This window comes from Neofelis nebulosa, chromosome 5 (assembly GCF_028018385.1).
Source record: "Neofelis nebulosa isolate mNeoNeb1 chromosome 5, mNeoNeb1.pri, whole genome shotgun sequence".
Classification (NCBI taxonomy): Eukaryota; Metazoa; Chordata; class Mammalia; order Carnivora; family Felidae; genus Neofelis; species Neofelis nebulosa.
Window position 1 is genome coordinate 119,654,330 of NC_080786.1, and position 26,805 is coordinate 119,681,134.

General features: G+C 36.5%; 1 long non-coding RNA gene and 1 pseudogene across 2 annotated transcripts in view; one reads left to right on the forward strand and one right to left on the reverse strand.

Moving 5' to 3' along the window:
• The window catches only part of LOC131511433 (uncharacterized), a 38,311-nt gene extending 16,796 nt beyond the window's left edge, over window positions 1-21,515 (reverse strand). The window contains exons 1-3 of one of the 2 annotated variants that reach the window (XR_009261520.1): window positions 21,434-21,515; window positions 7,831-7,985; window positions 6,547-6,703 (exon numbers count right to left, since the gene is read on the reverse strand). This is a non-coding gene — a long non-coding RNA (uncharacterized LOC131511433). Of the gene's footprint in view, window positions 1-6,546; window positions 6,704-7,830; window positions 7,986-21,433 lie in introns of those variants that run through there. The other variant, XR_009261521.1, reaches the window with a different exon arrangement.
• Window positions 21,516-25,925: 4,410 nt separating this feature from the next.
• The window catches only part of LOC131513185 (small ribosomal subunit protein uS2-like), a 65,303-nt pseudogene continuing 64,423 nt past the window's right edge, over window positions 25,926-26,805 (forward strand).

Below are 26,805 nucleotides of genomic sequence, written 5' to 3' on the forward strand. Positions count from 1 at the left end.
ATACAAAGACTGGGTCTAACCAGAGTAAAACTGTTTTTTTTAATGAGTAGCTTTTAAATGGCAATGCTTTCTACGGCACTTAGTATACTTTCAACAAGCACAAATTGACTTCTGACTTGATTTCTTGGGAGTTCGGGGCCTTCCCTCAGAATTTTTAACTGTATTGAATGGTCTCATTGCCTGATTTTTATCTTCAAATGATGAAGATGAGTGTTTTCTCAGACTGCACAACACATTGATATTCTTCAGAAAATCCTTCTTAATATTTCATTGAAATACATCTCTCTGTATTCTCTACTTGCTGCCATTGAGATTTTATTAATTCTCACCCATCTTTCAGACCTCCTGTATCAGTCCAGGGACTGGAGAAACTGCTTAGAGCATATAATACAAGGGGAGTAACAGTGCAACAGAACCATCATCACTGCTAGTTTTGAAGGGAGAGGGAGAAAAGTTAGTTCCTGGAACTCAGGGAGGATAGCCTAAGAGCAAATAGCTTGATTGGAGGGAATCTTTGGAAGAATTTCATAGCCACGCCAAATGACCCTGCAAGAAGGGAACTAGGAAACAAATACCTGACCTCACACTCCTTCTTCCTTCTGGTGACTTTTACTGCCAGAGGAAAGAGAACCTGTTGGTGCGATGTATACAGGTAAGCATCCAGGACACAGGGTGAATGTAAGTGGAGAATGAAACCAGAAGGGCAATGAGAAGGTAGTTAGTGCATCACTCTTCAAATATTCAGAACCAGAAAATTCCTCTTTTTCCAAGGATTCTCTGTTTTGCAGATTTATTCCTCCCACTCCTATACTGTATGTTTCTGAGATTTCTCATTCTCCTTACTGTCTCTCATCAGATCTCTTTGGCAGTCTAAAAATGCAACTTTCTTGCCTAGCTGGCCTAGTCCAGGGCCTTTTCACTTTGGTCAAATGGCCTTAACCAAAGTCCAGGTGGATCTAGAATGTTGTATGAGGCTGGCCATGGATTAAACAAGGAGGTTGGCCCTTGGAAAAAGGCACAGGACTTAGAATGAGGTGAATAGGACAAGAGAAGTGGAAATCTGTGATGCTGAGAGAAACTAGAGCTTCCGGAGAGGTGGGGAACTGTTTGTCATAGTGGAAAATTTGGGGACTTGAAGTAAACTATGTGGGCTTTGTTCTGCCTTGACAAAGATTTACTATATGGCTTTGTACAAGTTATTTTAACCCAGTGGTCCTTGGCTCTCTTATCTACAAAAGGAGAACTACCCAATGCTCTATAGGGGGACAGTACAGTGTAGAGATTCAGTGTGTATGTACAAAAGACAGTCTGCCTGGATTTAAATCTTGATTCTACAACTTACTAGTCCTGTGACCTTGTGCAAATTACTTAACCTCTCTAAATGTAAGTTGTTATCATAACATATCTATTTTCCATATGGAAAGTACTTTAATAAAGGTGAGTTGTTAATGTTGCAGGCTTAGAGTCCAGTTACAATCATTCTAATCCTTCAAATAATCACCAGCAACATAACTTAGACCAAAAATGCTCAACTACAAGTATTTGGTAAATTACCTTAAAATTTGGCTATGAACTGTGTTCTACTATAGAGTATTGCTTACAAATAGGATAAAAATCTTCAAATATTCATGCGCTTAGCAATGGGAATTTCTGATAAAATGATGACCTTTAATCTAAGAAAAATTATTTCCAACTGTCAAGGTTTGAGTGTGCTGTGGCTATTCTGTGAGATCTCTATTAGCAGTGAAGTATTTCCCTTTTATAATGGCATAAAATATTTGCAAATGACTTGCCATGTTTCTCACACATATTATAATAAAAAAGGAATTTATTACAATACCTGTTTATCTGAGATGCTGAAGAGTTGAAAAACATGAATGAAGAATATATGTTTATAATCTTTATTTTAGGACTTTGTTCCCCCTTAGAAATATGGTCCATAAACATATCTAAATTATGTTTTAAAAATTTGTATGGTTCAGGGGCGCCTGGGTGGCGCAGTCGGTTAAGCGTCCGACTTCAGCCAGGTCACGATCTCACGGTCCGTGAGTTCGAGCCCCGCGTCAGGCTCTGGGCTGATGGCTCAGAGCCTGGAGCCTGTTTCCGATTCTGTGTCTCCCTCTCTCTCTGTCCCTCCCCCGTTCATGCTCTGTCTCTCTCTGTCTCCCAAAAATAAATAAAAACGTTGGAAAAAAAAATTAAAAAAAAAATTGTATGGTTCATTATATAACTTCTGAATTTCATTTTAGTACTACTTATGTAATTGGCTGTTAACTTTGCTAATTATTAAATTATTAAAGTCTTTAAGTTATTAATTATATACATTCATTTTAAATGACTTAGAAAATTGTTGAACTATTTCCTCTGCTTGTAAATTAAATTATAGGTTAAACTATATTTTATGGAGTTGGCTACATTTGTTTTTTTAATTAATTAACTAATTAATTAATGATGGAAACAATTCCAATGCACTTATCAGGAAGTATGAGTAAAATATTTATTAAAAAAAATTTTTTTAATGCCTATTTATTCTTGAGCAAGAGAGAGTTTGAGTGGGAGAGGGGCAGAGAGAGAGGGAGACACAGATTCTGAAGCAGTCTCCAAGCCCCAAGCTGTCAGCACAGAGCCCTACGTGGGGATCAAACTCATCAACTGTGAGATCATGACCTGAGCTGAAGTCGGATGCTTAACTGACTGAGCTACCCAGGTGCCCCATGAGTAAAATATTTCTACGTTTCTTCTTTAACAAAGAAAAATGACTCCTTCTTGAATATCTTCTTACATTTCTCTCAAAATATTTATGGACCAACAAGATCTTCTTTACACATGGGATTGTAAGAGATGCAAAAATTAATCCAGTTAGTATTATACTTTATGGAATTATTATTTATTGGTCCACTTGAATTCCTGGAAGTATTTGTTGTTGGTGGTCTTTTTTGTTTGACAATTTTAAATTTAGCAATGGGAAGAATCAACAAAACAAAGTAAATTCCATAATTGTCATCTACTAATTTATAGAACAAAAGTTTTTTTCGCAAAATCTGATTTCAAAAGAAATATTATGTATTTGTTCTGAATAACAGTCTGAGTATATCTGACTATAAATATTTTTGAATTAACAAGTTTACTTTATTTGTTCTTCTCTTAACACACTAGCCACTGGAGTTTATTATTTTGAAGTTATGATATTAATTTAAAAGACTTTTAATGTAGTATTTATAAATACCAATATTTGTTTTATTTACATTGGAAATTAAGTTCACTTTGCATGTGTTTTCTAAAATATACACTCAAAAATGTATTTATAAGTTTCTTTAAATGACAACAGATGATCCACACCTGTTTTGCATTCTCTAAAACAAATTCCAAAAACAAAACAATAAAACTGTCTTTAGAAAACATCTATCTTGTTTTCTGGGTGCAGAAAGAAAAAAAGATGCAATTTCACATCAAGGATTAGTAGGTGAGATCATACATAAGTTAGAATATCACTTTATTTTTAAAGTAAACTGTTTATTGTAGTGTTTCATGGAATTGTTTCAATTTCATTTATCAGAGTTTAACAACTTTGTTAATTATGAGAAAGAAAAAATTTTAAGCCAATTTATTAATGAACTGAGAATAAAAATATCCATTTGTTCATTCCTTTATTCATTCAATAGGCTTTTTTTTTCTTTTTTTTGAGCACCCATTAAATGGCAAACGTTGTGTTAGGCACTGAGGTAAGGAGATGAATGACCTCATACTTGAAGTGTCCATAGTATAGCGAAGGAGACAGACAAAAATACAGATAGAGCTGTGAACAGGATCATAGGGTTCTCTAAGAATGGGCATTTATTTCGAACAAAGGAGTTAAGAACTGAGCCAGAATCTTGAAGTATAAAAAGGAAGATATAGTCCAAGAAATGAAACTTAGTATATTTTAGGAACTAGAAATGGGTTTCTTTTCTTTTCTTTCTTTTCTTTCCTTTCCTTTCTTTTCTTTCTTTCTTTTTTTTTTTTTTCCTACCAAAGTACCTTGTAATGCTCCTTAGCCCAAATACTGAATTCTAGCAACTGCTGTATGGTGTCCCATCTGATTTTCTAAACCCTGCCTTAAGGTTTAATGGCTTTTAACCCAGTCAGCCAAGATGGCCAAGTGGGATAAAAAGCCTTCATTTGGTTCCAGTATATTACCAACAATTAACCTAAAACAGAATTCCTATGAATCTTATGTATCATGTTGACTTCTCAGTATATGAGTACAAAACCCCTGATCTTTTCTTTTAGTGTAAATGTTATAGCAAATAATGCCAAAAGCAATTAATGTGAAAGTAACACCTTAATATAAATATTAAAACATATGCCTAATTAATATAAAATCAGTGTGTCAATACATTAAATGTTATCTCCTTAATCTCATTAAAAATTCAGATATTTGTTCTTTTGCAGGAAAGCTTTCCTCCAAAATATAATGATACCACATTTAAAAATCTGATGCATATTGTATATTGATTGTTAAAAGTAAAATTATCTTTAATAAAATATTTGTATTAGTAATGTCAGTTAAAGATTATAAGTTTCATATACATATACAGTATTTTTGTTTAGATAGTTGATTCAGCACCCTAAGTGTTAAAGTAAAATAATAATGCCAAACAAATAGGACACACTATATTCACGCAAAAAAGTCACCCTACTAAGAAATAATAAAAGCAGTCCCTGACATCTAGGAACCAGTCTGACACTCATAGCAAGTCCTCTGTGTTCTTAGAAGCTGATCTGGCCTGCACAGCTGGGCCATGTTGTTCTCCTTTTGGACATAAACAAATCTCACAGTACACCAACATGAGACAAGTTCACTCTGAAACCATGATAAACTGAGACAAAAACAAGACCATTTCATAATTTTGTCTAAATGCCAACAAAAACGAGGTCATTGTGCAAACCACAAAATACCAAGCGTCTCTCTCTCCTGACTAACTTGAGTGACTGATACTTCTTTGCCAATTACAGCTTTATCATCACTCTAATCTGCACTTCTTATGTATAGGCTTTTTTGACTTATCCTATCATCGATTTGCTCCTGCTTTCTGACAGCATCTAATCTAGAACAAATCCCCACTTCCTTAAGCCATCCTCAAAGTCACCCCACCAAAGCCCAAACACTAAGGCTATTTCTAAAACTCTCTTACAGAGACACCTCATGTTTCCATGTTACGTGTTCTTTAACAGTGTAATGCGTAACATACTCAGCTTCTTCAAGTATAGGTATATTCCTGGTGGTTTTTGGCTGGAGGAAATTGACACTGCTTAAAATTCTGCCCTAAATTCCATTGCAGGGTAACATGACCTTATTACTAGTAACTGAGATACTGTGTCTAAGTACAGGATTTTGTGAGCAACTTTTATATTTAAGAGTATGAACTTTGGATTCATATTCCCTAGGGTCAAGTTGTAGCTTTGCCAGTCACCAGCTATGTGATTCTTAGCAAATTCTTAATCTCTGAATCCTTTCTCTAGTGATAAGTTTACAAAGTTGGAATAATAATTTTATTTATCTTACAGACTTGTTTAGGATTGACAATTCCTGGAACATTGTGAATGCTTAATAAATGCTAGCCATCATTATTTGAAGTGATCATTAATAAAAAAGAGAAAAATTTTTACCTAAAATTCAAATATTGCAGTAATGGGAATAATGTGAAAACTGATTTACAAACATATTTTTATTAACATATGATCATGAAGATGAAACTCAATGTAGTTGATTATTGTGTATAATAATCTTAGAGACACTGAATGAAATTAGACATTGACTATCAAATTGGGTCCTGAATCTCTAAATTATTTAAATTTAAGTATTTTTCACATGTAGTATCCCTCTGGATTTCCATAGAAAGTTTTAATTTGAGGTCTGGTAACTTATTTTCAAAGGGGCCCCCAATAAGACATGCCTCCTACGATTTGGGCCCTGGTGTGGTTTCTTCCTCTCAAATTTAAGCTCACATTGTGGCTTACTTTTTGAACCGAAGAATATGACAGAAGTGATACCACATGACTTCTGATTTTGGGTCATAAGAAATTTTGTCTCTTATTGTCTGAGTATCATGGGACACTGCTCTTTGGATATTCCATCTTAAAACCAATCTACCAGGCATGAGAAACCCAAATCACATGGAGAGGTGGGTTGGGTCTAAGTGCTAATGTTTACAGTTCCAGCTGAGCTCCCAGCCAACAACTTTCATCAACTGCTAGCCATGAGTGAGCCATCATGATTATCTAGTCCAGTCCAGTCTACAGATGATTCTATCGCTAGCTATTGTGCGACTGTGTGAGGGACTGCAGCTGAGAAGGCTCCGCTGAGCTCAGTTGAGCTAGAGTCCTTAGCTTAATAATAAAACGTAATTTCAAGCCAACAAATTTTGGGGTGTTTTGTTACATAGCAATAAATAACTGGAAATGAGGTATGGTTTTAACACTTTGTGCCCATTTGAATTTTTGAATAGAGTAACATAAAGGAAATTTTTTGCTAGCTAACGTACTTTTGATGTGATCACTAATTTAATAACAATAACAAAAAAGTCAAACACCTTTGAACGTACTTCATAAGTATTTCCTCCATGGTCAGTGTTCAAAGAGTTTCATTCTTATTTCTCTTCTACTCTGATATTTTAGGTTCTGGTATTTATCTTTTCCATATGGCAGAAAAGGAGCATATTAGCTGTTGGAGAATAGGGGGAAAAATCCATGAGTTATGCAACACAAGAAGCTGCTTATCGTTCTTGATAGCTCTACAAGAAACAGATGTCACCACAGTGATTTTCTGCCAGAGCAAGTGAGAAGTGAAAGGAATTCTGGGAAATTACAAGCTCTCTGTGTTCACATAAGTGTGCTAATGAGTCAGGTGATAAGCCACATGTTCATTGCTAATAAATGGAACAAATTCTTACTCTTGTGCAATGATAGCTTTGATTGAGATTGAAATACTTCATGTCTGACAGCCTCAGTCAACTTCACGTGTGTCTTTAAGATATTATGGGGAAAAAAGTACTTTGCAGGGCTTTTTTTTTTTTAATGTTTATTTATTTTTGAGAGAGAGACAGAGTGCGAGACAGGGAGGGGCAGAGAGAGGGAAACACAGATTCTGAAGCAGGCTCCAGGCTCTGAGCTGTCAGCACAGAACCCGACGCGGGGCTCGAACTCACAAACTGTGAGATCATGACCTGAGCTGAAGTCGGCCATTCAACCGGCTGACCACCCAGGCACCCAACTTTGCGGATGTTTTTAAACACAACTGGACTTTCTCTGAAAACTACCTCTTAAGTTGTTGGTCTGATTCACTACCAAATTATATGAAATTCATATTGGCATTAGAGTTTACTTAATGTTACATAGATGGAAATCTGAATAAAAGCAATACAATACTAAAGAATCTGTAAAACCTTAGAATTTAGACAAACATGAATCAGTAAAACAAGAAAGATATTTAATAGAAGCATATTAGAGGGATTATAAAATATTTTCAGTTATCACCACAAAAGAAATGAACTCTAGGATGCCTCTCTCTCTCAATCTCTCTTTCTCTCTCAAAGAGACTTAATTTTTCACTTAAAGTTGTGATTTTTTAAATGTAGACCTTCCCCTCATTTTATTTTCTACATCTTTGCATTTTATCAAAATTGACGATCACTCCCTCAGTCACTAAGCTTTTTCAAATAAGTAGCTTTCTCAGTATGATTCCATTGTTGCTACTATTTCTCCAAAATATTCCTCTCTCTTAGTATATCATATTGCTTTAATCTAGTTTGGTTCTGCCAGACCATATATTTATTATATTTTTTGGCTTACCTCTTGGATTTTCTACATCTGTGAAACACTTTCCTGTTTACAAGCCCGGAGTATAATTAAAGGAACCATGGGTACTTGCAAGGAATGCAGAGATTCTGGCTTCAGTTTCCAGTCATAGGTTCACTTCACAGTCACACTTGTTATTTGCCATGTTCCTGGAATGTTATATGAGAGTGATATGTTCTTTTAAAATGATCTTGGATTGAGAAATCTTATCGACTTGAAAATCAAGGTAAGGAAAACAATGATAAACTTAACTGCATTTCCTAAGAGCCACACTTGTGTGTTTTCAAATGAATGGCAGTTACTTGTTCTAAGAGCTGACAGCAACGACCCCTCTTTCTTAATTCTTTATTCCTTTAGTATCGCACAGTTGAGCTTGCTCACCTAGTTCCCAATTCCAGGCTATGGGCCACAAAGACAGACAGGACACTGCGTTTTCTAGTCTGTCCTGAATTGCTCTTTCCTGTGGTGAGGAAAATCCCAACCCACACACCACTGGCAATTTGGCCAAGCTTACTGAGGCCTGATCTTTCTGAGTGTTTCAGGTCACACGTGGCCTTAATAATGAAACAATTCCTGGCTTGATACCTGACTTTAAAGATGATAGATTCAGTCTTGCTAGGGTTCATCCCATTTTCAACCCTTCTCCCCTTAATTTATGTCCAATGCCCACCGTACCTTTCAAGGCACGTGTTTATATTGCTTTGCATTTAGAAACTGTTAAGTTTTATAATTTGCAATCCATACAACACACCGTTGCCTGAGTTATCTTTATAAAGCACAGATCTTATTTTTTTCTGACTATAGCACTTCCCAACTCAAAGTCTTCTGAGTAGTTATACCTCTAACCCTCTCACCTGGGCTGTTACCCCCAATATATTATAGCTATGGTAGATCTCTTTATTGTCCCAACGGGGACACATGTAAGAGAAAAGCAGGCACTATTGATTACTACAGCAGAGCAATGGATGTGAACCTAGAATTACAGGCATGCTGACTAGAGGCCACTCTGCTTCCCATCCTCTAGCACACTGAATTCCTCACTGTTCCACAACCAGGCATTTCCATTACCCTAGTAGTTGTTCTTTCCCTCAGAACAGCAATTATGATTCCTAATATTTATGTAACAACTCATTTCATCCTCACAACGACGCCATGAAAAAAGTGCTCTTATTATTCCAAAGGTACATATGGGAAAACCGAGGCACAAAGAAGTTAGGGGACTCAGCTAGTTAGTGACAGAGCCAGAATTCAAACAGGCACAAGACTGGCTCCAGAGCCCTTGCCTGCAAACACTACTCCATAGTGCTTTTCATTCATTTACTCCCTGAATTCCCATTAGGAAAAAGAGCATAAGAGGTGGGAGAAGAAGCCTTAAAGTCAGACTCCCTGGGTTCTAGCTTGAGCTCCCCCACCTGCTTGGCCGTGGAGAGTGAATTAATTTTTCTGTGACTCAGTTTATTCACTTGTAAAAAATAGATCATTGTAACAACAACTTCAAGGGTCACTGTGATGAGTAAACAAGTAGATTCATGTAGAGATTCTAGCTCATGATGAATAGCTTTCATTAAATGCTACCTCTTCCTCAAAAAACTTTCTTTTCCTCATTGCAATAGCACTTTGCTTTACAGCTGTGAATTCTGGAGAGTCACTCACCTGAGGAACATTAAAGAATTCTGATAAGCCCAGATTTAACAACAGCATTTCTGAGGGTGTGGCTGGCCATCAGCAGGTTTTTTAAACTCTCCAGGTGATTTAAATGTGTAGCCAGTGTTGAGAAAACTACATTAAAGCCTTTCTGAAATGAAAACCTCTTTATGTATGTGTTTGTCTCTTTCCACATAGTTCTAGTAACTTGATCACAGATGCTACACTGAATTTTTCATTTTTGTATTTCCACTGGTAGCTAGCATGGTGCCTGATATGTAGTTGGTATGAGCAATTATTAATTCCTTTGAATTAAGTAGACATTCCTCAAATATGTACATTGTTACAGGATAAAATAGAAAAAAAATTGTCAACATTAGTAAACTCAAAGAGTATCTTACTCAGAGATTGGCAGGATCTAGGTAATAAGGATTGGATGAGAAAGTAGAAGCAATACCTAGTTGCTGATTTTAAACTAATGGTCTGAGAACTTGGCTGTACTTTACAATAACCTGGGAAGATTTTTACAAAAAAAAAAAAAAAAAAATCTGAGTGTCTCCATTTCCCAGGAGATTCCAATATGCAATCAAATTTGAGAACTACTGACTGAGATGGATCATGTTACACCCAGGATCCACCTCCCTCTGCCATAAGATCTGAGAATACACTTCTGCAGTTTTGCAGTTAGTTACCACTAATGAAAAGAATAGAGAACGTCTCCACATATATGGACATATACAAGAAACAGTATATTAAGACAGAGAAATACGTATATATGCATGTGCAGACATACGCACATAGACTTAAATATCTTTTTTAAAAATTTTTAATGTTTATTTTTGAGAGAGAGAGAGAGAGAGAGAGAGAGAGAGAGAGTGCAAGTGGAGGAGGGCAAAGAAAGAGGGAGACACAGAATCCAAAGTAGGCTCCAGGCTCTGAGGTGTCAACACAAAGCCCAATGTGGGGCTTGAACTCATGAACCATGAGATCATGACCTGAGCAGACACTGGACACTTAACCAGCTGAGCCACCCAGGTGCCCCCCATACACTTTAAATATCTTAAGTTACCCTTCAAAATTATGTAGTGAGAGAGAGAATATAGCATCGGTCTATAACAGTATGTTCTCAGATATTATTTGGAAGATAATTCTTTTTTGGTGAAGAAGTCAAGGAGATACTTTTGCCAACATTGTTACTAAGTAGGCAAAGTCATTTTTAAGAAAAATGTTGAGTCTAAGTGACTCTACAGTGGTCTGGATTGAATTCAGATGATTATAATTTGTCACCATGCTTTAGAATGACCAAATCCAGTGTTGCTCAGTAGTGGGCACTATCATTACCATGTTTCTTTCAGTCACAATTAATTATCAGGTGGAAGGATTATAAATTATTATATTGTCCTTGTTCAATGCTCATGAGTAGTTTAGCAAATAGTAAGGACAAAAGATTAAAGATACAATACAAGTGTGTAATGAAAATTTGAATACTTGTCCTATAATGTACAAATGGTTAGCATATTACATATTATTTCAAACTGAAATAAAACCAGTGCTCATACTATATTACTTATCTTTCTTTAAATTTTCTTCTAATATCTACTTTTGAGAGAGAGAGAGTTAGTGGGGAGGGGGGTGCAGAGAGAGAGGGAGGTACAGAATCTGAGGCAGGCTCCGGGTTCTGAGCTGTCAGCACAGAGCCCGATGTGGGGCTCGAACCCACAAACGACAAGATCATGACCTGAGCTGAATTTGGATGCCTAACTGAATGAGCCACCCAGGCACCCCTATCTTTTTTAAATTTTTATAAACTTTCATAACTTGTCATACTATTTATCCAAATATCTTTCCACATAAATGATTCTTAAAGGTATTTCTTTCTCCTTTCTCCATAAGAGGAAGGAAAACAAGGGGGTTAAACATAATGGTTTAATAATACACCATAATAATTTTTTATTATAATTTTTCATTTATTTTCAAAAATATACAAATAATACATTTCAAATAATACATGTTGGCCTTAAAATAACATCTTTTGGTAGAGACCAACTGTGCTCTGTATAAGAAGATGATGTTATTGATCCATCTATAGGATAATATAACAACTATAATGTGTTGAGTGCCTATTATCCACCAGATACGTTTTACTGCTTTACCTGAATCAATGCCTTGAGTTCTTAAAACAGTCTTGTGAAAAAGATACCACATTAATATCCATTTTACAGGTGAGGAAATTGAGACATAGAGCATTTAAATCATTCGCCCAAAGCTCAACTAAAAATTAAGGGATCCAAAATTTGAATCTAGGGAAATAGGACCCAGAGATATGAGCCAATGGCGTTGAATCTAAGCTGTATCTGCAAACCCCAACCCCCCCCCCCCCCCCCCCAGTACTTGACTACAGAGGAATGGTTTGACCTACTTGATTCTCATCATTTCAGTAGACCCTCTTTCTGAACATAAGACCTGGTTACATTTAACAGTCTGTGGCCATGAGGCCATTATCTACAGACACAGAGGGAGGGAAATGTCTAGTGCTCTTGTGATAACATCTGGCATTTGGAGTCATGAAGAGATAAATCTTTATCTCCTTCACTTTTCTCCTTTGCTCCCCTTTCTGAAGCTTATTCCAACTTGTCTTGTCCTATTTTGATTTTTTTAAAAAAAATACTGTCATAAAAAATATAATAGAGGGTTTTGGGTTAAGGTTAGGCTCCAAAATGACTTAAGTGATGGGGATAGAGTACAAAAGAAGTATTTGAAGTCAGATAATGCTGATCTGTAGTGGAATATTCTTGTCACATTCTCATCACATCATCCATCCATTAAGAACAAAAAAAAAAATGAGTAAAACATGATTCATAATCAACCTCCCAAAGTCATCTGCAATATCTTCTAAAATTTTTATTTAAATTTCAGTAACACAGTGTAATATTAGTTTCAGGTGTACAGTTTAGTGATTCAACACTTACATACAACACCTGGTGCTCATCACCAATGTCAACTGCAGTATTTTCAACAAAAAAGTCTTTTCAACAAAAAAATCACTATTTCTGGTTTTTTTTATTTTCTGTATTCCCAAATACTTTATTTACAATATTTTAGTCCTTATTTAATCTTCCTAGGTGTCCTACTAAGTTATTAAATTATAAACTCCTTGAAAAGAGAAAACATACCTTAATTATTGCTGGATTTCTTGCAATTCTCAACAGGATGATTTATACATACAATGTGTCCAGTAAATGTTTTACTGAATTAAAGTGTAAAGCAGTTTTAGGGGCACCAGTTTTAGGGGTGGCTCAGTCACTTAAGCATCCAAATCTTGGTTTCGGCTCAGGTCATGATCTTATGGTTTGTGGGACTGAGCCCTGTGACGGGGTTCTGTGCTGAGACTGTAGAGCCTGCTTGGGATTCTCTCTCTCCACCCCTCCCCTGTGCGTTCTCTCTCTCTCTCAAAATAAATAAGCATTAAACAAAACAAAGTGTAAAGCTTTTTAAAAGACTGCCACGTTCTGATCTTTTATTGAAACAATTGTAATCAAAAATGTGGACCTTGGGTGGAAAGTATCTTCATACCTCTGAACTAGTTAGAAACACACGTTCTCAAGTCCTACTCATGGCCTGTTCAATCAGAATTTCTGGGACAGGGCCCAGGAATCTATGTTTAACTAGCTCTTTAGGTGATCTTTATGCCCTCTAAAGCTAGAGAAAGATGGTTTAACAATATATTTCACATTGATTACTTATTATAAAAGGCAATGCATATCAAATCTACAGATGGCCCCAAAGCTAGGAATGATAACCAACAGACACAATATTATTTGAGAAGGAAAAAAATATAATTCTGCAAACTACAACAATTGATGTACCTAACAGAATAATTTTGTTTGTTTGTTTGTTTTCATATTTATTTTTGAGAGATGGAGACAGCATAAACAGGGGCGGGGCGGAGAGAGAGGGAGACACAGGATCTGAGGCAGGCTCCAGGCTCTGAGCTGTCAGCACAGCACCTGACACGCGGCTCGAACTCACGAACTGCGAGATCATGACCTGAGCCGAACTCGGATGCTTAACCGACTGAGCCACCAAGGCACCCCCACAATCATATTTAACATGGATAAATATAAGGCCATTCTACCTTAACCATGCATTCATTCAACAGCACCTGTATATCAAATGTTATGCAGGATAATGGAATGGATACAAATATATTTCCTGCCTTACAGGAGGAAATTTTAGGCCAAAGAGACAGCTATCTACACAAATAATTGGAAACACAGTAAAATAAGTGTGCCAGTTACTAAGCTATTGTCTCTCAGTTTTAACGCCCACCCTTGTAATGCTTGGGCTGGGACTCTGCAGACCACATTTCTGGTTTGGCAGCTGGTTCCCTGTTAAACGCTTTGAGTGGAATGCTGAAGGAAGGTTGGAAGGCTAGAAAAAGAACGAACAGGCTGTTTCCTCCTTGCTCCCATTGGCTTTCTGTTGCTGTCAGTGTCTTCCCATCTTCGTTACTTCACCCTACCGTGGCAGCGCGTTCCAGTAGCCGCAGCTGAATCCACTTTGCAGTTTTTCCAATGCTTCTAGAAACAGCCTCTTTTACATCTCTCCAGAAACCTCAAAATCCAGTGGGCTAGTGCCCTCTCCTCAGAGGTCTGAATTCCAGCCCCTCAAGGTCTCTCTCTTGAGCTGAGAGCTGGCACTGAATCAGAGGCCCTCATCAAAGCTTCTATGTTGAATTGACTGGCCTCCCTTCTGTTTCTCTAGCCAGCAGATGGTAGTTTCTTCAAGTAATTGCTACTTCCATGATGACTTTGTGTTCCATATTTGCCTTTATTCCTATATCGGCCTCAGGCCTAGTAACAATTTATTATATTAAGTTACCCCTGTTAGAATAACTGGTGAATATTTTCTCTCCCCACTGGACATCCGCCAATCCAATAAGTGATAGTAGGATATTGACTATAAAATGGTTAAACAGCAACCCCCTAAATTGTTTAAATAAGGGAGTCTGTGTAACTGAATTGGCCTAAGACTCACAACAATTGAGTTTTGGGCCAGTTGAGAAGACACTTTCAGTTTTGACCTCAGTTTGGAAATTGCTTTTGTTTTCCAAATGTAGAAAACACCCATATGATAGTCAATGTATCACAGGTGAAACAAAGAGGCAGCTATTTGATGTTCTAATACATAAAGGGGAAATAAGAGAAGAAAAAGGTTTATCTTGTGTTTTTTCACAGAGCTAACGCTGAATGAATGAGACTGGCTGGTTAGCTAAATTGGTTAGGGTGTGCTACTAATAAACTTGAACTAACAAGTTGAAGTGAGAAGAAAGACCCTTCTAAAAGTCAACCCTATCTAAAGATAAAATGGACTTCTGAGGAAGGAGGAAATTTCTCATCATAAATGTTCCAGTACAGTTTGAGAAACTATTATTTGACACTATTGTATGACGACATTCTTCAACAGGAAAGGTCATTGAATTGATGGCTTATACTAGTATTCTATGACAGTGTAATTAGTGTATTAGTTTCATTATGCCCTTAGCCAGTAAAAAAAAAAAAAAAGTTTCTTAAAATGCATTGAAGATGCAAAAAGAAGTTAGGTAAGAGAGCAGATTGGACTAAATGCTTACTTCACCATAAAATTCATATGTTGAAACCTAATGTACAATGTCATAGTATTAGGAGGTGGGAACTTTGGGAGGTGATTAGGTCATGAGGGTGGCATCCTCATGAGTGAGATTACTGCCTTATAAAAGAGAGCCCAGAGAACTCACAGCTGTCCTGGAACCAGAAAGTGGGCTCTCATCAGATGCTGAAATTGCTTGCTGGCACCCTAAGCTTGGACTTCTCAGGTTCCAGAACTGTGAGAAATAAATATCTGTTCCTCACAAATCATTTAACCTATGGTAATTTTTTATAAAGTAGTCTGAATAGACTAAGACAGGGAGTAAGGTAAGAGAAGGGTTTTGGAACATGTAATTGACTGAAGCCTGCGTTGGTGGTAAGGTACTAGAACAGGGTAATGTATTAGGAACCTAATTGTAAAGACTCAGGCAAATAGGCTGGAAAAAAAATCATTCCTATCCCTGGCCCCTTTAATACTAGTACTAAGCAAGGTCAAAAACCCCTGCAGCTGAGATTTTGTCCTTATCTCAGGTTTCATAGACCCTGTTGAAATACTGTTCCAGAACAGCATGTACACATGAAAAGTGCTTATCTGCGAGACGGTTACATTTTCAATCTCATTTTTTTTAAAGTCTGTTAAGATATTAGCAATAAATTTGAAACTTTGTGTTTTATTGAAACATGATACAAAAGGCTATTGACATTTCTAACAAGAATATTATAAAATTTTCTACAATATCATCATCAGCCATGACAACAGCACAGATTACTGGAATTCATCTCTTTAAAAATTTACCCAAACCTAATAAATAGACAGCAACAAGGGTTTTTAGTGTTTATGAGATATTAGAAACACATGGATCCAATCTCTGTAAATGATGTAAAAATTACAATTTTATATAAGATTGGCAAGTGGGATGAATTAGAAAAACCTGTTGAAGGTTTTGACACAGTAATTTTATAGCTTTCATGTGTAAATATAATAGAAAGGGTGGATTCATATTTATGGGAATTGTATTATTATTATTTTGCTTTATCTGGCCAATCCTAAAAAGTGTATATCAAAATGGGAGGGAGGAAATCATATTAACTCTTTGTCTAAGCTATGCAAAATGTTCCATTATTTAGAATACATAGATGTTTAATGTCACTTAGATCCTAATGTTTAATGAACTAAGCTTTCGTTTCATATCTCATATTCATAAATATATGATCATTGACACAAACATTTAGTTTTTTCAAAATTAGTGTGTATAGGTGGGATCGGATTACTTCTATGTGTAAGAAATAACAAAATTCCTATTGAGGCAGGACATAGATATGACAAGGACTCTGTTTTTTAAAATTACATTTAGCATTATTTTTATTGTAAAAATCTTGTCATCCTGCGATGCCTTTGCCTGTAGGTGGAAATCTGGCATGAACAATTACTTACTTAGATGCACATTTGACTATATTGGTCATTTTACCATATATAATTCCCAATAAAATGACAGAATACAAATACTTTTCCAGACTTGTATAGAGAGCTAAATCATGGTAATAAGTGAGGAGCTTTTTAAATCTCCTATGTCAATGGTTAAAGTAGGCATCACCTGATAAGGTCTGTATACTTCAGTGAATCTTAAAATGTCTATTCTCTTAAGACAATACAAGTACAATAAAAATGGATTGTTTTTCACTTTTTGATGGGTTCTGATTACAAAAGTATCAAACATGTTTACTTCTCAATGGGAGATCCGGTTTCCATGGGGACCAAAGCAACCTCATCTGCTGTTTTGCAGACCATGCTCCATGTACCACCTCCACTTTGGCAGGACTGGAGAGTGGCTGAACACAGCTACCCTGGCAAGTGTGCACAGCCATCTATACAGGTTCTCCTCATGTTCCACCCCCTTCCGACAACAGAACCCAGGAGGGGGCTTCAAGGATGTGCAGCTTTACTCCCACTTTCAAGTTGCATCACTTGTGATGCTCTTTGAAACTGGAACATTCTACATGATGATGATAAACATCCGCCATGTGTCACAATGTTTCTTCAAGTTAAGTGTCAAATTATCTGGCAATACAAATAGGTGCCTATTATTATTATTTTTTTTTTACTGTTGTAATGCCTTAATTACAGATTCAGCACAGATCAATGGTATTTATTACACGGATTGATCAAATATCTATCATGTACTGGCAATTTCCCCTATTTTGTATATGCCTACTACTGATTCATGTGTTCATAATACCCTTAATAGCAGTTTGCAATATGTCAAGCATTGTACTAAGCATGAGGGGTATAGAGATAAGTAAGACAGAGTTCTTAGTCTCAGAATGTTACTCTCTTATAGCTCAGAATCTAGAGGAGATAAATTACCAGAAGAGGTGTTTGCGAATCACTGTGATAAGTTTAATGGTTTGATACTTGCCATAGAAGGGACCCCAGTCTCATCCTGCAGCATTAAGGAAGCCAAAAGAAGGCTTCCTAAAGAGGTTGCTCAACGAATCAGTATAAATTAACATAGTGAAGAGGCAGCAGCTTGAAGCATCAAATGAAAGTAAGAAACTGCAGTTGCTGGTTTAGGAGCCAGAATCAATTCTGTGCCTGATGGAAACCTAGGATAGTAATGAATGGCAAAAGCAGTGATACAGAGTCTGGTCATCAGTTCTCCTTATGATATGTTAGAAACTGAAGTTTTATCCAAAGCCATTTAAGAAATATAAAGAGAATACATAAAGAGGACAATTTGTCAGTTTTGTGTTTTTGAGTAATTATTCTTTTTTTTTTAATTTTTTTTTAACGTTTATTTATTTTTGAGACAGAGAAAGACAGAGCATGAATGGGGAAGGATCAGAGAGAGAGGGAGACACAGAATCTGAAACAGGCTCCAGGCTCTGAGCGGTCAGCACAGAGCCTGACGCGGGGCTCGAACTCACGGGCCGCGAGATCATGACCTGAGCCGAAGTCGGCCGCTTAACCGACTGAGCCACCCAGGCGCCCCAGAGTAATTATTCTTAAGACTTCATGGAATATGTATTTGAAGAAATGAGACGGTTGAATAAATGAATAGTCTTTTTTTTTTTTTTTCTGGGTCAAAACATAGCCTTGATGAATGTTGGAATCAAAACCTTTAACATCTAAAATTCAGTATTTCACTGACTGCAATTCATGTGCTGTCATTAAGATAGATGTTACATTTTTATTTATTTGTATTTAGCTTAGAAGAGAGAATAGGTGGAGAATGACATACTAGCAAGCCTGCTGATATGTAAAAGTCTCTGGTGTTTCTTGGGTCAGTGGCGGAAACTGAGCCAATGGACAAATGATACAGGGAGTCCAGAACCTTCTCCAAATTTAAGCTTTCCAGTAGATGACCAAAAATATGGTGAGTTAACCACTATTAGAAATAGAAAGTTAGAAAAAAAAAAAGTAGGAGGGTAGAAACCTGAAGCTTTGAAGGAACTCAGAGATCATTAGTTCATTTCTCTTATTTTACAGAATGCAACTAAAAGTCAAAAAGGTGAAGTGATTTAATCTAAATCAAGCAGGGATCGACATTGCTTTTTGTTCAGAATGCTCTCCGCATAGTCACACAAAGTATGGGTAAGTACAACAGATGTAAAACGACAATTTTGGGTACTGAGAGTGAATATGAGTTATATGCTTTATGTGGTCCTATCTCAAGAATCAATGGTTTTTGTTTTTAAGAAAGTGTTCCATTCTGACTCCTCTCAAGGTGGAGTTAATACATTTGAAATAACCACATTTTTTCCACTACCTTATTCCTGTTACCTTTCTACACTCCACTATTTTTAGCTTATTGGAAGTTTAGAATTCTATTTAGTAAATAATGAGGGCCCATATTAAGATAGTTTCTCTTTTTTAGAGGAAGGTATAGATAAGTAATGTAATCATATATTATTAAAACAACTTAAAAGTTATTCCTCAGGAAATATACTTTAGAGCACTCTGCTAGTCATTTACAGCAATATTTTGCAATAGTGCAAGTAACAATGCAAGCAGAACTATTAACTTAAAAACCAAGCCATTCATTAAGAGAATAAAAAAAAAAAACATGGATGAAAATATTAAGTTTCTTGAAAACTAAAAAAGTATCGGATAAAATGAAAACCAGTGATCATGAGTTGTTTAAGAGAGAACCTTAAGAAGTGTTTTGGCAAATGTTAGAATTTAAATGAAAAAGTAAAGTATTTGTCTTTCATCTGAAATAGTAATAATCATTATTCAATATTTCAAGTTACAAAATGTGTGGACATTTGTGTGTGTGGGGGTGCCATTCAGTTCAGTCTTGGGCAATTGAAATGGCTAAATAACACCCATATGGTAAACAGCTTGGTACGCCCAGGATAAAGGAAAAGGTGTTGGCAGTGAATCTGTGAAGGAGGCATTATTATTTTCACTCATAGAGGTGATGTAAATATCTAGCTTCCAAGGCTTTATTTCTTTTCTCTAGTTTTTTTCCCTTCTTTTCTTTCTTTTTGTTAATATGTTAGACCTTGGCTGGGTTTTCATAGAATGAAATATTTTTCGATACTAAATGTTCATGCCCACCCCCCTTGTTTCAAATTAGTTGGCTTGGAGGGTGATGGAAGACAACCTAAATATTTAGTTTTATGTATCAAGAATCATTTGCCATTACAGAAGAGATGAAAAAAACATAAAATCCGATTTCTATCTGACAAAACTTTCCATTCTTTGTAGGGCATCATGACATACGTGAAGCAAAGAGAATTTGATAATAGTAGTTATCATATTAACTGTTAACATATTATGAATATTTATTATCTGCCAGTGCTCCCTTTTAGTAATTTCCATACACTGTTGAATAGATTTTACTTCATTCCCATAATAAATCTATGAAATTAGCATTATGATTATGCTAATCTTACAGATGTGGAAATTGGAGAACAGAGAGTGTAAGCAATTTTAAATCCAAGCAAAATCTTGCTTCACAGCTTGTAACTGCAATGGTGTGCCTTTATGTAGTAAGATAGCCATGTTTTTTATATTTTGTTCAATACTTCACAAGCTGTGGGACTAGGAAAGACATTAAAGACCATGATGTCTGTGATGGGCATGAAGAGCTCAGAATTTGGAGTCAGGATGAGTCAGCTTCAAATCTCCTTCTGCCAGTGGTGTGAAGTACATAGCTTCTGTAAGCCTCACTTCATCTGTAAAATGACCACCTCACTCCCCGGACAGTGTTATTTTGAGGATTAAAAGAGATTATACATGTAATGCACTTAGCTAATAGCAACCATGTGGTATGCTTTCAATAAATGCGTACTGCTATTTTTTTTTTTTTTACAGCAAAGGTTTAGTGTCTAAAGAGAATATATTTTGACAGACCAATGATCTTCATTTAAACAGAAGGAAATTTCATGTATCAAATAATTTTTGAGGCTTTCCTTTTGAAGTAAAAGATGAACATTAAAAAATGTTCATTTTGGAATTCAGTTGTACATGTACCTAACTCTGGTGCAATGTAATAATTTCAATTATAAATTTCTTAGGCTAGAGACTTCAGACTGAAGTTTATCAAAAAGAAACAGTGAATTATTTGTCTATGTTATATAAAGCAATGTTTTTGAACACACACCCTCAGACTAACTTGAGGGGCCATAAATATTAAGCCTATGTGATATCTGTAACTCTTTTGTGTTTACATGGAACTTATTTGACTTTTCAATGGAACTTTTTTTTTCAATTAGATGTCAATCCTAGAAGAGATTCTTAATAATTTCCCTGTGATAGAAATACTTATGTTTTATTTTTATATACCAGGAATCAAAACTTTAAAAATCTCACAGAAAGTTGAGCTTACCTCTCCATTTTTAACATGTTTTGAAATTTAACATGTTAATGTTATACACTTCAAAAGTAATACACTTTTGAAGACAAATAATATTCATTATTGAAAACTACTTAAATCACATGACACAATAACATCTTTAAAACATTGTCTTATATTTTTAATGAATTTTTAGACATTTTAAGAAAGCACATGTAGGGTGTAACAGGTAATGATGTCTGTAATACAGGAATAACTTCTAAAAATGTAACAAAGAAGTAAGCATTATATTTAATGGGAATAGTGTGTCATAGTCAATCTGAACATGAACCGTCTCTAAAAAGGTAGTTCATAAATATGTTAAAAAAATAAAAAATTTGAGAGTAGGGCCAATGCATTGCCTAAACAGAAAAAAAATAAAACATTCCATTTTTGCTTTATTAGAGTATAGGCTTTTTAATACATTTTACATTTACAGAAAATAAGCTATCACTATCGAAACTATATTTAGACTTAAATATTTACCTTAAAAAGTCTGGGGCTTTCAGAATCCTCTTCCTTTCAACATAGATTTGGAAACTTCAGATAAGTTCTAGTTTCAAGTCTGTGGAAATAAGGGAACCATCACCACATGCAGAACTACCAATCTTATTTAATCTTTTGGATGCGTATAGGAGCAGCCTAGGATTTGGTTTGAGACAGCTGGATCCCATGTGTCTTGTTTTCAGTATTTATCACTGGGGTAGACAAGTCTCACCTTGAAATGTGGGCCGAATAGTCTCTTCACTCAGTGAGCAGAGAGGCTATGTGGCAGGGCTGAAATCAATATTTACACATGGCCTATGAAATCAAATCGGTTTGAAGTTTTCCCTTCATGATATTAGCAATGGTAAAGAATGATTTATCAAGCTCCATAACCACTTGGAATTCGTGAATTTCAAATTAAAATTTGAGTCTTATGTTGCAAACAACTATGTTGGGATTACTATAAAGTTCTCAATCTGGGGTGCATGGAAGGACTTCAGGGGACCAAGGAGCCAGGGACCACAGTGAGATCACCTTCTGTTTCATGTGTATGTGCTTTTTTTTTTTTCTATGAAAAGTGTCCTTAGCTTTCATTACATTCTTAAAGAGATCCAAGAAGACAAAAAGGTAAGAGTCACTACATTGAGGAAGAAGGAATTCTGAATATTCATCACACATTTTAAAGTGGCTTGGAAGAACTGGCCTAAGTTTAAATTTTGTGTGTCAAAAGAAAAAAAAAGAAAGATTGTTTTGTAGAGGCTTTCTAAACAGTATTTGGAAATGCCCTGATAAGGTGATCTGGGAACCGTTCTTATTTAAAAAAATAAATAGATAAAAAAATAATGTTTATTTATTTTTGACAGAGAGAGAGAGACAGAGCATGAGCGGGGGAGGGGCAGAAAGCATGAGCGGAGAAGGGGCACTTAATATAATGCCTTTTTTTTAGAGAGAGTCTCAGAAGATTCTATATTTTAATTCTCTTCTATATTCTAACATGACTTTATCTTGAGATCAGTTATCAGTGTATATTTCTTAGAAATATATTTTATCTACAGATCACTTATTCAATTCATTCATTCATATGAATAATCATTCATACATATGAACATTTGAAAATGTTCCCCCCAAAAATAAAACAAAAGAAGTATCCCTAAATTTATTGATATCCCTGTTATTAAAAAATGAACTGTATGTCTCCTCCTTTTGAATCTTGAAAGGTATGGAAAAGCTTCAACCAATAGAGCAAAAATGACATCATATGATTTATGGGGCTGGATCATAAAAGGGCATACAGCTTCCAACTTGTTTGCTGGAACTCTTCTGGAGCCCTGATACATCCTGTAAAAAGTCCAACAATCCAAGAGCCAGCATACTGTGAGGAAGCCAAGCCACATGGAGATGCCACACATGGACGCTCAGTCACAGTCCTGTTCTTCAGAATGTCCTGTCCAGGCACCAGACAAGTAAATGAACAAGCCTCCAGATGATGCCGGCCCCCACTTATGAAATCATCCTAGCCTTCAAAACCTCTCAAATGAGGCTCCAGATATGGTAGAGCAGGAACAAGCCACTTCCTCTGTTCCCTGTCTGAATTCCTGAGCTACAAAATCCCTAAGAATAATGAAATGGTTCTTTTAAGCTGTAACTAAAGTTTAGATTCATGTGCTATATAGCTATTGTAACTGGAACACTCCAAACTGGGAGGGAAGGAAGGAAGGAAGGAAGGAAGGAAGGAAGGAAGGAAGGAAGGAAGGAAGGAAGAAAATGTGAAAAGGAAAGGAAAAGAAATCCCATGTATTGTATATGCCCTGGCTCCCACCTTCCTTCCAGCCTTCTGTCCAACAGTTCCTTGTTCTGTGGAATCATCCCAATCCTTTGGCAATTTCCCTTATTTATACTGCTGTTGCTTATTGGAAAGCTCTTCCTTATTTTCTTCACTCTGTTAAGACTCAGTTTTGCATTGCTAACGTGATACTTTATTATTTAATCCTTCAGTATCTCTAGCTATATAGTATATTCTTCTTCGGAAGTCTGATAGAACTTTTTACAAATTTTTAAAAATTATTTATTTTATTTGAGAGAGAGAGAGTGAGACAGAGCGTGCACATGCAGGAGTGGAGGGGAGCAGAGGCAGAGGGGAAGACAGAGAATCCCAAGCAGTCTTCAAGCTCAGCATGCAGTCCAATGTGGCTTGATCTCATGATCCTGGGATCCTGAGCTGAAATCAAGTTGGTTGCTCAACTGCCTGAGCCACCCAGGTGCCCCTGAATTCTGATAGAACTTTTTAACCCCACTTTGATATTTTAAACATTCACCAAACATACTTGTTCTTGTTTGTGTGCACACTGAATTTTTCCTAAGACAGAACTTACATGTGATTTAATACCTCACCTACAATAACTAATTCTTTGTAGGCATTCCATGCTTTGCTAATAACCCAGCATTGCTCTAAATTAGAGTCGTGGCATTGAGGTGCTTGTAGTCTTGAAAAGCTATTAGCAGCTACAATATATATGGAAGTCAAAATTCTCCTCTTGACTATTACCATGTTACTTCCTTTGTCCTTTTATATTTCCTTGTATATCCTTGAATGTTCTCTGCACAAATATTTATTTGATAATAACATATTAGTTTGTGAGCCACCATTGACCCCAACTCCATTTTGTCCTTAAGCTGTTATTCTCCCAAAGATTCTCTAGCTTAGAACAAGAGTTGATTTGACCACCTACATCACCTGACATCAATGAGATACAATCATCATCAAGTTTTCACATAATGAAAACACTATAAAACGGGACCACTTAGGCCCCAAAGAACCATATTCTCTGAGGTACGTATTATGTTTTAAAATCTAAATTTTACTTTATTTTAGATATTATTTATTCCCTTCCTTTCAAAAATATTCAAAGGAACAGAGATCAGTTTAATTTTTTAAAATTACTTATATTGTAGTTATAGTAAGTTTTTCTCCCCTTCCCTAAATGACATACATTTGGCCTTAGGGAGAAATGATAAAAGAGAAGGAAATTTGCATTCACTATATATGCCAGACATTGCTGAGCAAAATCCTATTACTGAATTTATTTGTTTACTGCATTCTTTTAAAGTAACTTTCCTTCAATTGAAAGAAAGGAGATTCTTAGATACTATCAGATGTTTTTGTGTCTAACCAAAATATATCAAATACTGTTCAAACAGCTGAATCAGTCTATGCATATTACACAAAATGTTGGCTAAATATATGTATTTGATAATTCCATAATTACTGAGAGATAGACACCCTAAGAAAGAAGTCCTATAACGAGTGTGGGATTAGGCCCTTAACAAGAATCCTTGATATTTGCAGACATCCTGCAGCTCTCTGAATTCCCATTATGTTTTTAATCATAATTGCTTCCCTGCCACCCATCTGGGCTGCTATCAACAGAGCCTTATGACTTCCAGGGAGGAATAAATACAGAGACAAGTGAATTCTTTGGAAGCTCCAATTCTGCCTTGGTGCAGATTTCTACATAATAAAATAATGGAGTGAAGCATTTAAAAAAAGATTCAACTGAAGCAAGTATCTTTAAATAGATTATTTTCCACAAGGAATCAGTGGGTGCTAATGTTCTCTTGTTGGCTATAAAATCACTGGGGGAGAAATAATAATTATGGCAATCACAGCATAGTTTAACCCTATGAACTTAGAGACAAAGAAAAAATGAAAAAAAAAAACAAAAACTTTTAAAAGATCATCTTTAAGAAGGCAACACAATTAAGGTGACCATTCACAGGAGGTTTCCAGCCACTTCAATCTCTCTCCAGAAGGGGCTCCATAGCATCTATGGATACCCTTGAAGGCATAACAATATGCGTTTCTGTTCATGGATTTTAGGGATTGAATATGTTATTAATCAAAAGAGTCTCTGTAGTTTCATTGCTTCTAGAATCTCCTGGGGCATTGTATACAGCTGCATTCAAAGAAAATGAACTGTTATAAACTTGATCATATTCATCCCTTGGGCCCATCTGATTACAAAATTGCCCAATGAGCTGTTACAGTGTTTTCAAGTAATTAGTTAACCCATACATTGTGTTTCTTTCCTTTCTTATTTTTTCTTTCTTTCTTCTTCGTCTTCTTCCTTTTTTTTTTTTTTTTTTTTTTTGCTTATATTTTACGTATTTACTCTTTCTCTAACAGGTTATCTCAGTGTTTGTTGTGCTGCCCAAAACCTCAAATTACATCACTAAAATATGCTTTTTTTTTTTCCCCTACCACTTTTATTTTTATTTTTTATTTTTAAAGTTTTTTTTTTAAATGTTCATTTATTTTTGAGAGAACGTGAGTGGGGGAGGAACAGAGACAGAGGGAGACATAGAATTCAAAGCAGACTCCATCCAGGCTCTGAGCTGTCAGCACAGAGCTCAATGTGGGGCTCAAACTCACGGACCGTGAGATCATGACCTGAGCCGAAGTTGGACGCTTAACCGACTGAGCCACCCAGGCGCCCATGTCCTCAAATTTCTTATAGCAGGATCCCACCTGCGTGGCACCAACCTTGACATCCAAATGCAACAGTACTTCTACCAAAGGGAAAGTGGCGGCATTTATATCATAAATCTGAAGAGAACCTGGGAGAAGCTGGTGCTAGCAGCTCCTGCCATGGTTAGTTGAACACACAGCCGGTGTTGGTGTGTAACAGGCTCCGGGAATACTGGCCTGAGAGCTGTGCTGAAGTTTTCTTTTGCCCCGGAGCCACTCTTTCTGCTGGCTGCTTCACTTCCGGAGCTTTCACTAACCAGATCCAGGCAGCCTTCCGAGAGCGGAGATCTCTCGTGGTTACTGAGTCCAGGGCTGACCACCAGCCTTTCACAGCGGCGTCTCACATGCACCTGCCTACAACTGCTCTGTATAACACACCCTCCTCTGTGTTTTGTGGACACTGTCATCTCACGCAGCAACAGAGGGTGGGTTCACCGAGCGAATGTGACGTGCTGGACGCCGTCCCGGGGAAGTTCTGCGCCTGCGCGCCACCATCTTCTGTGAGCAGCCGCGGGAGGTCACGCCCGGGCTCTACTTCTGCAGAGATACTGACGAATTGGAAAAAAAAAAAAAAGAGAGAGAGCAAGCCTCTGTTGAGAAGGCTGTGACCAAGGAGGAGTTTCAGGGCGAATGGGCTGCTCCAGGTCCTGTGTTGTCTGCTAACGTAATCTGAGGTTGCCGGCCGGTGTAGAGGAGCACAGGTGTCCTCTGTGCTATTCAGCAGTTCCCCGAGGAAGACTGGAGCGAAGACTGGTCTTCAGCTCCCACTATTCAGCCTACTGAATGGGTAAGAGCAACCACTGGTGGTCTTGAACTGTTTCTCCACAGAGCAGAAAATGCAAATAAG